Here is a 10,673-nt window from a genome sequence, read left to right as displayed (position 1 = left end):
GAGAAGAGTCCCTGCTTGAGCTTGGATGAAGCGACAGCAGGACAGATGGGTGGTGTGACCGAGGGGCACATGTCAAGTTCCCCTTACCTCAGGGTTCACTTGGAAAGTATCCTCAGCATTTGCCTCCATGAACAGAAGCGTTCTTTTGCTGAAAGAGGAAATGACTCATTTTAGCTCAAAGATGACGAAACAGGAGATGCCATTTCTGACTCACTTTGCAGTAATAGCAAGACTGAAATTACTGCACTTAAGTGATGGCATAAGCCAATTCTAGCTTTTTTTTTTTTTTAATTAGTTTTCTAGCAACCTTAGTCGCTCAGTCGTGTCCAAGTCTTTTCAACCACCAGGCAAGAACACTGGAGTGGGTGGTCATTTCCTTTTCCAGGGGATCTTCCAGACCCAGGTATCGAACCCAGGTCTCCTGCATTGCAGGCAGATTCTTTACTATCTGAGGCTCTGTGGAAGCCCTCTAGCAACCTTCGTGGTGGTGGTTTAGTCACTAAGTCATGTCCGATTCTTGCAACCCCATGGACTGTAGCTAGCCAGGCTCCTCTGCCCATGGGATTCTCCAGGCAAGAATACTGGAGTGGGTTGCCATTTCCTTCTCCTTATTATGAAGTAATTTTAAAACTTATAGATAACTTGCAAAAATATTAAAAAATTTTTATATACCCTTTACCAAGATCCCCTAATTGTTAATATTTTGCCACATTTGGTTTATTCTTTTCTTTATACATAGGTGATTATTTTTACTGAATCACTTGAGAATAAGTCATGATGTCTCTTTACCCTTCAGTATTTCAGTATGTTTTTCTAAGAGCAGGGGCATTCTCTTACATAACTGTAATGTAGTTAATTAAAATCAGAAAATTAATACTGATATTAACAGTACATGCATGCTCAGTTGTGTTTGACTCTTTGTGACCCCATGGACTGTAGCCTGCCGAACTCCTCTGTCCATGGAATTTTCCAGGCAAGAATACGGGAGTGTGTCGCCATTTCCTCCTCCAGGGGATCTTCCCGATCCAGAGATTGAATCTGCATCTCCTCTGTCTCCTGCATTGGCAGGCATATTCTCTACCAAATAGTAAAAATCACTGATATAGTACCATTACCTAATCTATAGATCTTTGTTACATGTCAGTTATCCTAATTGGGATTCAATTTTGCAAATCTGGCCCTGGAGATCCTAAATGAAATTTATTGACATATCCTGTCATAGACATGACTAAACTGGGAACCTGGCCACTTCAACTCAAAGCTTAAGTTGGATTCTATCTTATGGGTTCATATGAGCATTGGCAAAAGCCTGCTTTTCGAAATGTGAATAATTTTTGGTTGTAACCATGTCATTCCCCGGGCTATTGGGTGTGGGCTTCTATCAGCTGGGCTGTGGCCATCCGGAATCGTGATTTCTATCTCATTTCTTCCAGTTTATCTGGCTCTAGATTTTGTCTAAGATGTTTTAAACTCTGGACACTAATTGGCCAGGCTCTGTGAGGCATAAGGTGACAACTGCTAATAGAGTGGATCTGAGGGACTTCCCTGGTGGTCCAGTGGCTAAGACTCTGTGTTCCACAAATCAGGGGGCCTTGGTTCAATCCCTGGCTGTAGAACTAGATCTCACATGTTGCAATTAAGACCCAGTGTGGTCAAACAGATAAATAAAAATAAATATTAAAAATAGTATAGATCTGATTTAGGAAAAAAAAAAAAAAAAAAGGATTTCAGGACTTGAATACAAAATAGGCTGCTAAATGCATATAGATAACAATGCCCTTCCCAGGTGGCTCAGTGGTAAAGAATCCATCTGCCAATGCAGGAGACGCAAGAGACTCAGGTTCGATCCCCAGGATTGGGAAGATCCCCTACTCCAGTATTCTTGCCTGGAGAATTCCATGGACAGAGGAGCCTAGTGGGCTACAGTCCATGCAGTCACAAAGAGTCAGACATAACTGAGCGCATGTGTGTACCTGTGCTCACACACACACACACGAAAAATTCCTAATTTAGTGCTCAATTTTCTCTTGCACACTCTATGCAAAAACAATCTAACCAGAGTAGCAGAATAAATAATACTTAAAAATAATTTCTATGTCTTCAAAATTCAGACTTCTGGGGATTATGGTTTGAGGAATCCAGTGCTGAGTATTCTCCATGTTGACTCAAGCCCTGGAGGAGGAAGTGGACAGTCGGCAACTGTGGATTCCTACCAGCAGCTTTATGCATCTTGAATCTCTCTCAGATACCCTACTCCCTCAACATCATCGCTACTGGCCTAATGAATGGACAGACCAGACAACCTTTTTTTAAACATTGATACTGAAGTGTAGTTGATTTATAATGTTATTCAGTTTCGTGTGTACAGCAAAGTGAATCAGTTATACACACATGGTTGTTTAGTCACTGAGTCGTGTCTAACTCTTCAGCAACCCCATGGACTGTAGCCTGCCAAGTTCTTCTGTCCATGGGATTTCCCAGGCAAGAATACTGGAGTGGGTAGCCATTCCCTACTCATAGGATTTTCCCGACCCAGGGATAGACTTCACGTCTCCTGCATTGGCAGGCAGGTTCTTTATCACTGAGCCACCAGGGAAGCCCTATACATATATTACATCCAGTCTTTTTTTACTTTCTTTTTCCATATAGGCCTTTACAGAGTATTGAGTAGCATTCTGTCTGCTATACAGTAGGTCCTTATTAGTTATCTGTTTTATATATATTATTAGTGTATATATGTCAATCCCAATCTTCCAATTTATCCCTCACTCCTGTTTACCCTCTGGTAACTGTAAACTGAAGCACATCAGACAAAGGCAGATATCATATGATATCACTTATATGTGGAATATAAATAGATACAAATGAACTTATCTATAAAACAGAAATAGAGGAACAGACAGAGAATCCAGACATCTTTGCAATAAAAGCCTATGATGTGATGAGGCCATCTGAGCATAAAATGGCCAGTCCCAAGGCATCTGGAAATGAGTGCTCATCATGCAACTGTCCAGGACAGCTTTCTCAGAAGCAGTCCATTTTTCTCCATAGCATACAGCGATACTGAATTTTTCATTTATTTTAAAATTATGAACATTCTAGAGTGTATTTTAGATTTGGGGAATGATTCCAGTACTTAAAGCCCTCTCCTTGATAATGTTGTAACTCTGTTTATAACAACTGCTGCTCTGCTCTGTTACCTCCCAAATTGAATCCAAACTCTTTTTACCCTTTGGCGGGAAGCCCTGAGGGGTCAGCAGGGGCTGGGGAGGGTGCGGGAGTGGAGCCCAGGAGGGGTGCAGTAGGGGTGGAAATTCAGTCAAGATTCTGGGGCAAGAGAATATAAAGGACATTGTAGTCTTTTCACTCATTTTTGCAGTTCAACAATCACTGATTGAGTACTAGGTCTTGGACTCACTTCATTCATTCATCTATTTATTCATTCAGAATGAAAAAATGCCTGGCACATCATTTCCTGGAGAAGGGCATGGCAACCCACTCCAGTATTCTTGCCTGGAACATCTCATGGACAGAGGAGCTTAGCGGGCTACAGTCCATAGAGTTGCACAGAGTCAGACATGACTGAAGCGACTTAGCATGCATGCACACACACCATTTAGCCCTTGTCACTCTTCACCCTCATGCCCACAACTCCTCCTGCTTCTGCTCTGTGCCCTGTGGGCTGGATCCTCTCTTATGACTCTTGTCATTCAGCTCTGTTTGGTCCCACCCACAGCAGGCAGAGAATGGGAGAAGAACACATGAGGGAACCTATCTCCCAACACCCCTGCCTTCTTCCTAGCCTGGTTCCAGCAGTGTCTCTGTCTCCATGGCCACAGTTCCAGGTGGACATCCCCTTTCCATGGTTCCATATCTCTGGGTCCTGGAAAGACCTCTCCCTGGCCATTCCCCTCGAGGCAGAGGCTGGTGACAAATTCCCTTATTAGTTTTCTCAACTCTGCCCACCAGTATGTAAATTAAAACATTTTATTAAAAATCTTAGCAGAGCATGTCATCTTTTTCCTTTCTGACCCTGACTGCTACAGCCCTTGAATATATGCTGAATTGTTTTCTGATTATTTTGGACAGACTGGAAAGATTAAAGTTTGGTGAACAGTGTTCAACACTAGGCTTCACCAGTGCAGGAGGGGAGGTGTGACTTAACAGAAGCTCCTGGGGTGGAAATTGCAGAGATTTAGTCCTTTATAGACTCCAGTATTGTGTGTCAAAGACTGACCTGATCTCTGATCACATAATTGGAAGTATGATGACCAGAAGAAAGGTGATAGTACCACTTAATTCTGTCTCCATTTACAGTTCTAGGCTCAGTTCTGGGCTTCCCACTTTAAGAGGAGACACATTAGTTGTCTCTAAGTGCTTGAAGTCTGTCATATAGAGCAGTAGTTGAACATTTTTTCTTTAAGGACCAAATAGTAAGTATTTTTGGCCAAGATGGCCATACATTCTCTGTTGTGACTGCTTTATTGTGCAAAAGCAGTTGTGGACAATATGTGAGTGAATAGGCTTGACTGTGTTATAATAAAACTTTATTTACAAAAATAAATGGTGGGCCGAATTTGGCCTGTAGGCATTATTCTGCTGACCTCTGATATGAAGGGAACTATTAGATTTATTCTGGTTGTTTCCAGAAGTCAGGAGTTAGGTCAGTGTGTAAAAATTGTAGGGGGTAGATTTGTGCCATGAAATAAAAAGATGCTTGCTCCTTTGAAGGAAAGATATGACAAACCTAGACAGCATATTAAAAAGCAAAGATATCACATTGCCAACAAAGGTCTGTCTAGTCAAAGCTATGGTTTTTCCAGTAGTCATGTACAGGTGTGAGAGTTGAACCATAAAGAAGGCAGATCATCAAAGAATTGATGCTTTCAAATTATGGTGCTTTAAAGGACTCTCAAGAGTCCCTTGGACTGCAAGGAGATCAAACCAGTTAGTCCTAAAGGAATCAATCCTGAATATTCATTGGAAGGATTGATGCTAAAGCTGAAGCTCCAATACTTTGGCACCTGATGCGAAGAGCTAAGTCATTGGAAAAGACCCTGATGCTGGGAAAAATTGAAAGCAAAGGAGAAGAGGGCAGAGGAGGATGAGATGGTTAGAAAGCAACACCAACTCAATGGACATGAGTTTGAGTAAACTCTGGGAGAAAGTGAAGGACAGGGAAGCCTAGCATGCTGCAGTCCATGGGGTTGCAAAGAGTCAGACATGACTGAGCGACTGAACAACAACAGATTTGTGCTAGTTTTCAGGAAGCTCTTTCTAAAGGTGATGACTATTCCCAAATAGGATGAGCTGGCTCGAGGTGGTAGGTTTCTTGTCACTGAAAGTATTCAAAGGAGAAGCTGAGTGTCACAGAATAATTTTCTGCAAAGCACCGAGAGTAACTCAGAGGATGTGGGTGGTAGAAATACCTCATATATATGTATACTCAGTATAGTACCACACACAGTAAGTGTTCTAGATTTTATATTCTTGAGAAGAGAGGCTGTGCCATATATATCTCCACATCCTTCCCACTCCTGAAAGCCTAGGATACTACTTTAAAACACGGTGGGTGTGACCAATACATGTTCTGTCAACCTGGCTCTTTAAATAAAATCTGGCTGACAGATGAATTAAACTAATTTGTCTTTAGCACAGTCATCAGTACTAGTCATGTCAAATTAGTTCAATTACCTCTAATAAGCTTCAACATTCAGAATTTTCACCAAAAAGAGCAGACGTAACAGTCAACATTTATCAAGTTCTGAAAATATGCCAGCTACTGCGCTAAGAGCTTTATATACATTATCTTGTTTAATTCTCCCCAAACCAATGAGGTAGACATATCATTATCCCATTTTATTGATGAAGAAACTGAAATTCAGAAAGGTCTCAAAGATGGTAAGTGGCATAACCAAAAATCGAGCTGAGATGATGTCAAAGGCTGTGGTCCAACCACAAGGCTATCCTGCTTCTCATTCATTCTTTCAGTATTCAGCAAACACTGATTGGCTGCCTGCTGTTTGCCAAACATTTTAGATGCTGAAGACAGAGCTGTGATTATAAACAGATCAAATCCAGGTGACAAAGGAACTTATATTCTGGAGTATAAAGGGGATGGATGTATCATTGACAAAGGAGAAGATGTTAAATGATATTTCATCATAAGACACAGAGATTAAACAGATAATATTTCTGTCCATATCAGAGCTTCAGGTATAGCCCTAACTGATGAATTTATACAAGCTCTTTTTTTGTACTGACATTGGCTGAAGTTTAGTCTTTTTGTCAAATTCTCAGATACATTCAGATTTTTAGAAAGAAGTTTCAAGCATTTTGGCAACTTGATAGAGATCACTATGACAATTTGTAGATCTGTGAATGAAGCCCTGGAAGGGAAAATAACCCCATAAAGCACTCAGGAATCACTCTTCCAGGGTAGGTTGAATCTGAGCATCATCAATCTGGGAGACCAGAGACAACTGATGAAAAGAGGTGGAAAAAGCCAGTTTGGTTAACATAAAAAAAAAAAAAAAATAACCCTCGGCAACATTTTTTCCCTTTCCTGAAACACAGAAATGTAAAGAGCCTAAAATTCTAACTCTCAGTTCTCAGTATAAAAAAAAAATCAGTATTAATAACAAATGCTACAATGTGGAGAGAAGCTGATCCCATACAGCAGTCCCCAATGTTTTTGGCATCAGGAGTGGAAGATAAATTTTTGATGGACAGCGGTGTTGCGGAGGAATGGTTTTGGAATGATTCAAGGACATTACATTTATTGTGCACTTTATTTCTTTTATTATTACATCAGCTCCACCTCCAGTCATCAGGCATTAGATCCTGGAGGTTGGGGAGTCCAGCATATGGAGAGGAAAACACACCAATTTGGGTCAAGGGGATGGGCCTTGTTTAGAAGGAGGAGAACTACTGGGATGCTCAGGAGTGGACCGTACCAAAGGGAAATTTCAAAGCCTTGACTTAGGTTGATAATGGAAAGAGAGAGAGAGCAAGAGTGCTAAGGTCCACACAGCGCAAAGCCAAATTGTCAGGTCCAGCTGGCGAGTGCTGGCTGGAATGGGAGACAGAGCCTGAAGGCCAGGGGCTAAATAAACACAAGCTCAGAGGCGGAAGTGAAAGAATGCAGCACTTTGTGTCTTTTTGGGTGCTAAACATAAGGGGTGGGCATGGATAGCCTAGTTAGAATAGGATAAGAAGTGACAAACAGTAGTAATACTTTTGCAATTACAAAATCCTTTTGTAGGTAGACTGCAGTGATTTTCAGATTGGTGAGTCCTTACAGTGTCAGCATAATCTTACTTAGAAAATGGCTAGAAAGCAGAGGACGATAATAATGACTTAACATTTATTGACTGCCAGACACAGCTTTTCAGCACTTTAACGCATTGTCTCATTTAACTTTCACAAGCGCATTTTGATAACCACGGTCCTTAATAGACACCTACTTAAAAACTGATTAAAAACATAAACACGTTTGGAGGAAATGATAAAATGTCCTCAGAAACAAGTACTAGTCATTTATTCATTCATTCGTTTCCTGGACTGTTTCTTCAGCCACCAGCAATCAAGTACCTAATACGTGCTGGGTACTGTTTAGGGTCTGTGCATGAGTGATTTCACTGATTTCCCTCATTGTTCAACAGAGGGGCAGTAGAGGGAGCAAGGGACTATGAGTGACAAAACCTGGGTTCTGTTTTAGCCCTGCCTCTAATGTCTGTCTTCTGCTTTGAGTTCATGCTTAGATTCCAAAAGAATCATAAGAGAGTTGGGTGCAGATATCAGAGGAAAGGAAGAGATACAGGAGACACAGAAGATGAGGAGAAGTTGTGAGTAGGAAGACGTGCCAACACTTAGGGGCTTTGTGTGTTGTTTGGGAAACCATTTAGGGCTGCTATGATCATTGAGGAAGTGTATTCAAAGGCACAAGAAGAGAAATCCTCCAACTGGAGGAAATTACATAGCAGTAGATTCAAATTCCCAAATCACTGCTCTCTGTGGATGGTGACTGCAGCCATGAAATTAAAAGATGCTTTTCCTTGGAAGGGAAGTTATGACAAATCTAGATAGTGCATTAAAAAGCAAAGACATCACTTTGCCTACAAAGGTCTGTCTAGTCCAAGCTATGGTTTTTCCAGAAGTCATGTACGGATGTGAGAGTTGGATCATAAAGGTTGAGCGATGAAGAATTAATGCTTTTGAACTTTGATGTTGAAGAAGACTCTTGAGAGTCCCTTGGAAAGCAAGGAGATCAAACAAATCAATCCTAAAGGAAATCAGTCCTGAATATTCATTGGAAGGACTGATGCTGAAGCTCCAATACTTTGACTACCAGATGTGAAGAGCCAACTCATTAGAAAAGACCCTGATGCTGGGAAAGGTTGAAGGCAAAAGGAGAAAAGGGTGGCAGAAGATGAGATGGTTAAATGTCATCATTGACTCAAGGGCATGAGTTTGAGCAAACTCCGGGAGATAGTAGAGGACAGAGGAGCCTGGCATGCTGTAGTCCATGGGCATACCCATGGGGTCACAAAGTCTGATATGGCTTAGCAACTGAACAACAGATTCAAGTTCAAAAATAGCATAGTGAAGTGTCTCCCTGGATATTCCACTTGTCCATTACAGAGCAGAACTACAATAAATAGGCCATATTATAAGGCAGGAGCCCTGGACTAAAAAGAATGCATAGTAAATGATGACTATTATGCTCCAAAGATGAAATGAGCCCCTGTGATAGGAGACCAACTCCTCATCACTGTGGATGCTTAAGCAGAGACCATATGAAACTCTAGATGGGTTAATGGCTTGGATCAGGCCCAGAAGATGAGTAAAGGAACTTCCAACTATGCTATGGTTCTAGAGACTGAAGTCTTACCATTTAAGCCATAGTCTGTTATCCCTGGGCTTCCCTGGTGGCTCAGCTGGTAAAGAATCCGACTGCAATGTGGGAGACCTGGGTTTGACCTCTGGGTTGGGAAAATCCCCTGGAGAAGGGAATGGCTATCTACTCCAGTATCTGGCCTAGAGAATTCCATGGACTGTATCTGCAAAGCATTAGATACAACTGAGCAACTTTCACTTCACTGTCATCCCTTCTCCAGATTTTAGATATTCCTGCAATCATTTTTGGGAATATTCAAAGACCTTTCCCAGCTACTCATATTTAGGACAAGTCCCTCAATTCATTTCTTTCCAAGAAGTTCCCTGTATGGATCCTTGGCAGGATATCTACCCTGACCTCCTTGTCTTGATGTTTTCAACCTCCTATTCTTGAAAAATATCCAGGATGAGGGCTTCTCTGGAGGTCAGAGTTAAAACCAAACCCCACTGTGTTGAACCAACACATTGAAACTCTCAGTTCAGTTCAGTTGAGTCACTCAGTCATGTCTGACTCTTTGTGACCCCATGGACTGCAGCACGCCAGGCCTCCCTGTCCATCATCGACTCTCAGAGCTTACTCAAACTCAGTCCATTAAGTCAGTGATGCCATCCAACCATCATCCTCTGTTATCCCTTTCTCCTCCTGCCTTCAATCTTTACCAGCATCAGGGTCTTTTCTAATGAGTCAGTTCTTTGCATCAGGTCATCAAAGTATTGGAGTTTTAGCTTCAGCATCAGTCCTTCAGTGAATATTCAGGACTGATTCCCTTTAGGATGGACTGGTTGGATCTCCTTGCAGTCCAAGGGACTCTCAAGAATCTTTCCAAGACCACAATTCAAAAGTGTCAATTCTTTTTATAGTCCAACTCTCACATACATATATGACTACTGGAAAAACCATAGCTTTAACTAGACAGACATTTGTTGGCAAAGTAAGGTTTCTGCTTTTTAATATGCTGTCTGCTGCTGCTGCTAAGTCACTTCAGTTGTGTCTGATTCTGCACGACCCCATAGACGGCAGCCCAACAGGCTCCTCCGTCCCTGGGATTCTCCAGGCAAGAACACTGGAGTGGGTTGCCATTTCCTTCTCCAATGCATGAAAGTGAAAAGTGAAAGTGAAGTCACTCAGTCGTGTCCGACTCTGTGCGACCCCATGGACTGCAGCCTACCAGGCTCTTCCATCCATGGGATTTTCCAGGCAAGAGTACTGGAGTGGGGTGCCATTGCCTTCTCCAATATGCTGTCTAGGTTGGTAATAGATGTTCTTCCAAGGAACAAGTGTCTGCAGTCACATTTTGCAGTGATTTTGGAGTCCAAGAACATAAAGTCTGCCACTGTTGCCATTGTTTCCCTATCTATTTGCCATGAAGTGATGGGACTGGATACCAAGATCTTAGTTTTCTGAATGTTGAGTTTTAAGCCAACTTCTTCATTCTCTTCTTTTACTTTCATCAAGAGTCTCTTTAGTTCTTTGCTTTCTGCCATAAGTGTGGTGTCATCTGCATATCTGAAGTTATTGATATTTCTCCTGGAAATCTTAGTTCCACCTTGTGCTTCATCCAGCCTGGCATTTTGCATGATGTGCTCTGCATTTAAGTTAAATAAGCAGGTGACAATATGCAGCCTTGACATACTCCTGTCCCAATTTGGAATCAGTCTGTTGTTCCATGTCCAGTTCTAATTGTTGCTTCCTGACCTGCATACAGATTTCTCAGGAGGCAGGTCAGGTGGTCTGGTATTCCCACCTCTTGAAGAATTTTCCACAGTTTGTTCTG

General features: G+C 41.8%; 1 protein-coding gene across 6 annotated transcripts in view; it reads right to left on the bottom strand.

Annotated features, from left to right (window-relative positions):
• Positions 1-10,673, bottom strand: part of PRLR (prolactin receptor) — a 140,523-nt gene that overhangs the window by 72,008 nt on the left and 57,842 nt on the right. For 5 of the 6 annotated variants that reach the window (XM_010853804.1, XM_010853805.1, XM_010853806.1 and 2 more), the window contains exon 2: positions 88-148. The exons of the other annotated variant lie outside the window; for it this stretch is intronic. The gene's annotated coding sequence lies outside the window, so the exon portion shown is untranslated. The remainder of the gene's footprint in view (positions 1-87; positions 149-10,673) is intronic. 6 annotated transcript variants of the gene reach the window in all.

Source organism: Bison bison, unplaced genomic scaffold (assembly GCF_000754665.1).
Source record: "Bison bison bison isolate TAMUID 2011002044 unplaced genomic scaffold, Bison_UMD1.0 scf7180017864331, whole genome shotgun sequence".
Taxonomy (NCBI): domain Eukaryota; kingdom Metazoa; phylum Chordata; class Mammalia; order Artiodactyla; family Bovidae; genus Bison; species Bison bison.
This window is presented reverse-complemented; position numbering and strand designations above follow the sequence as displayed.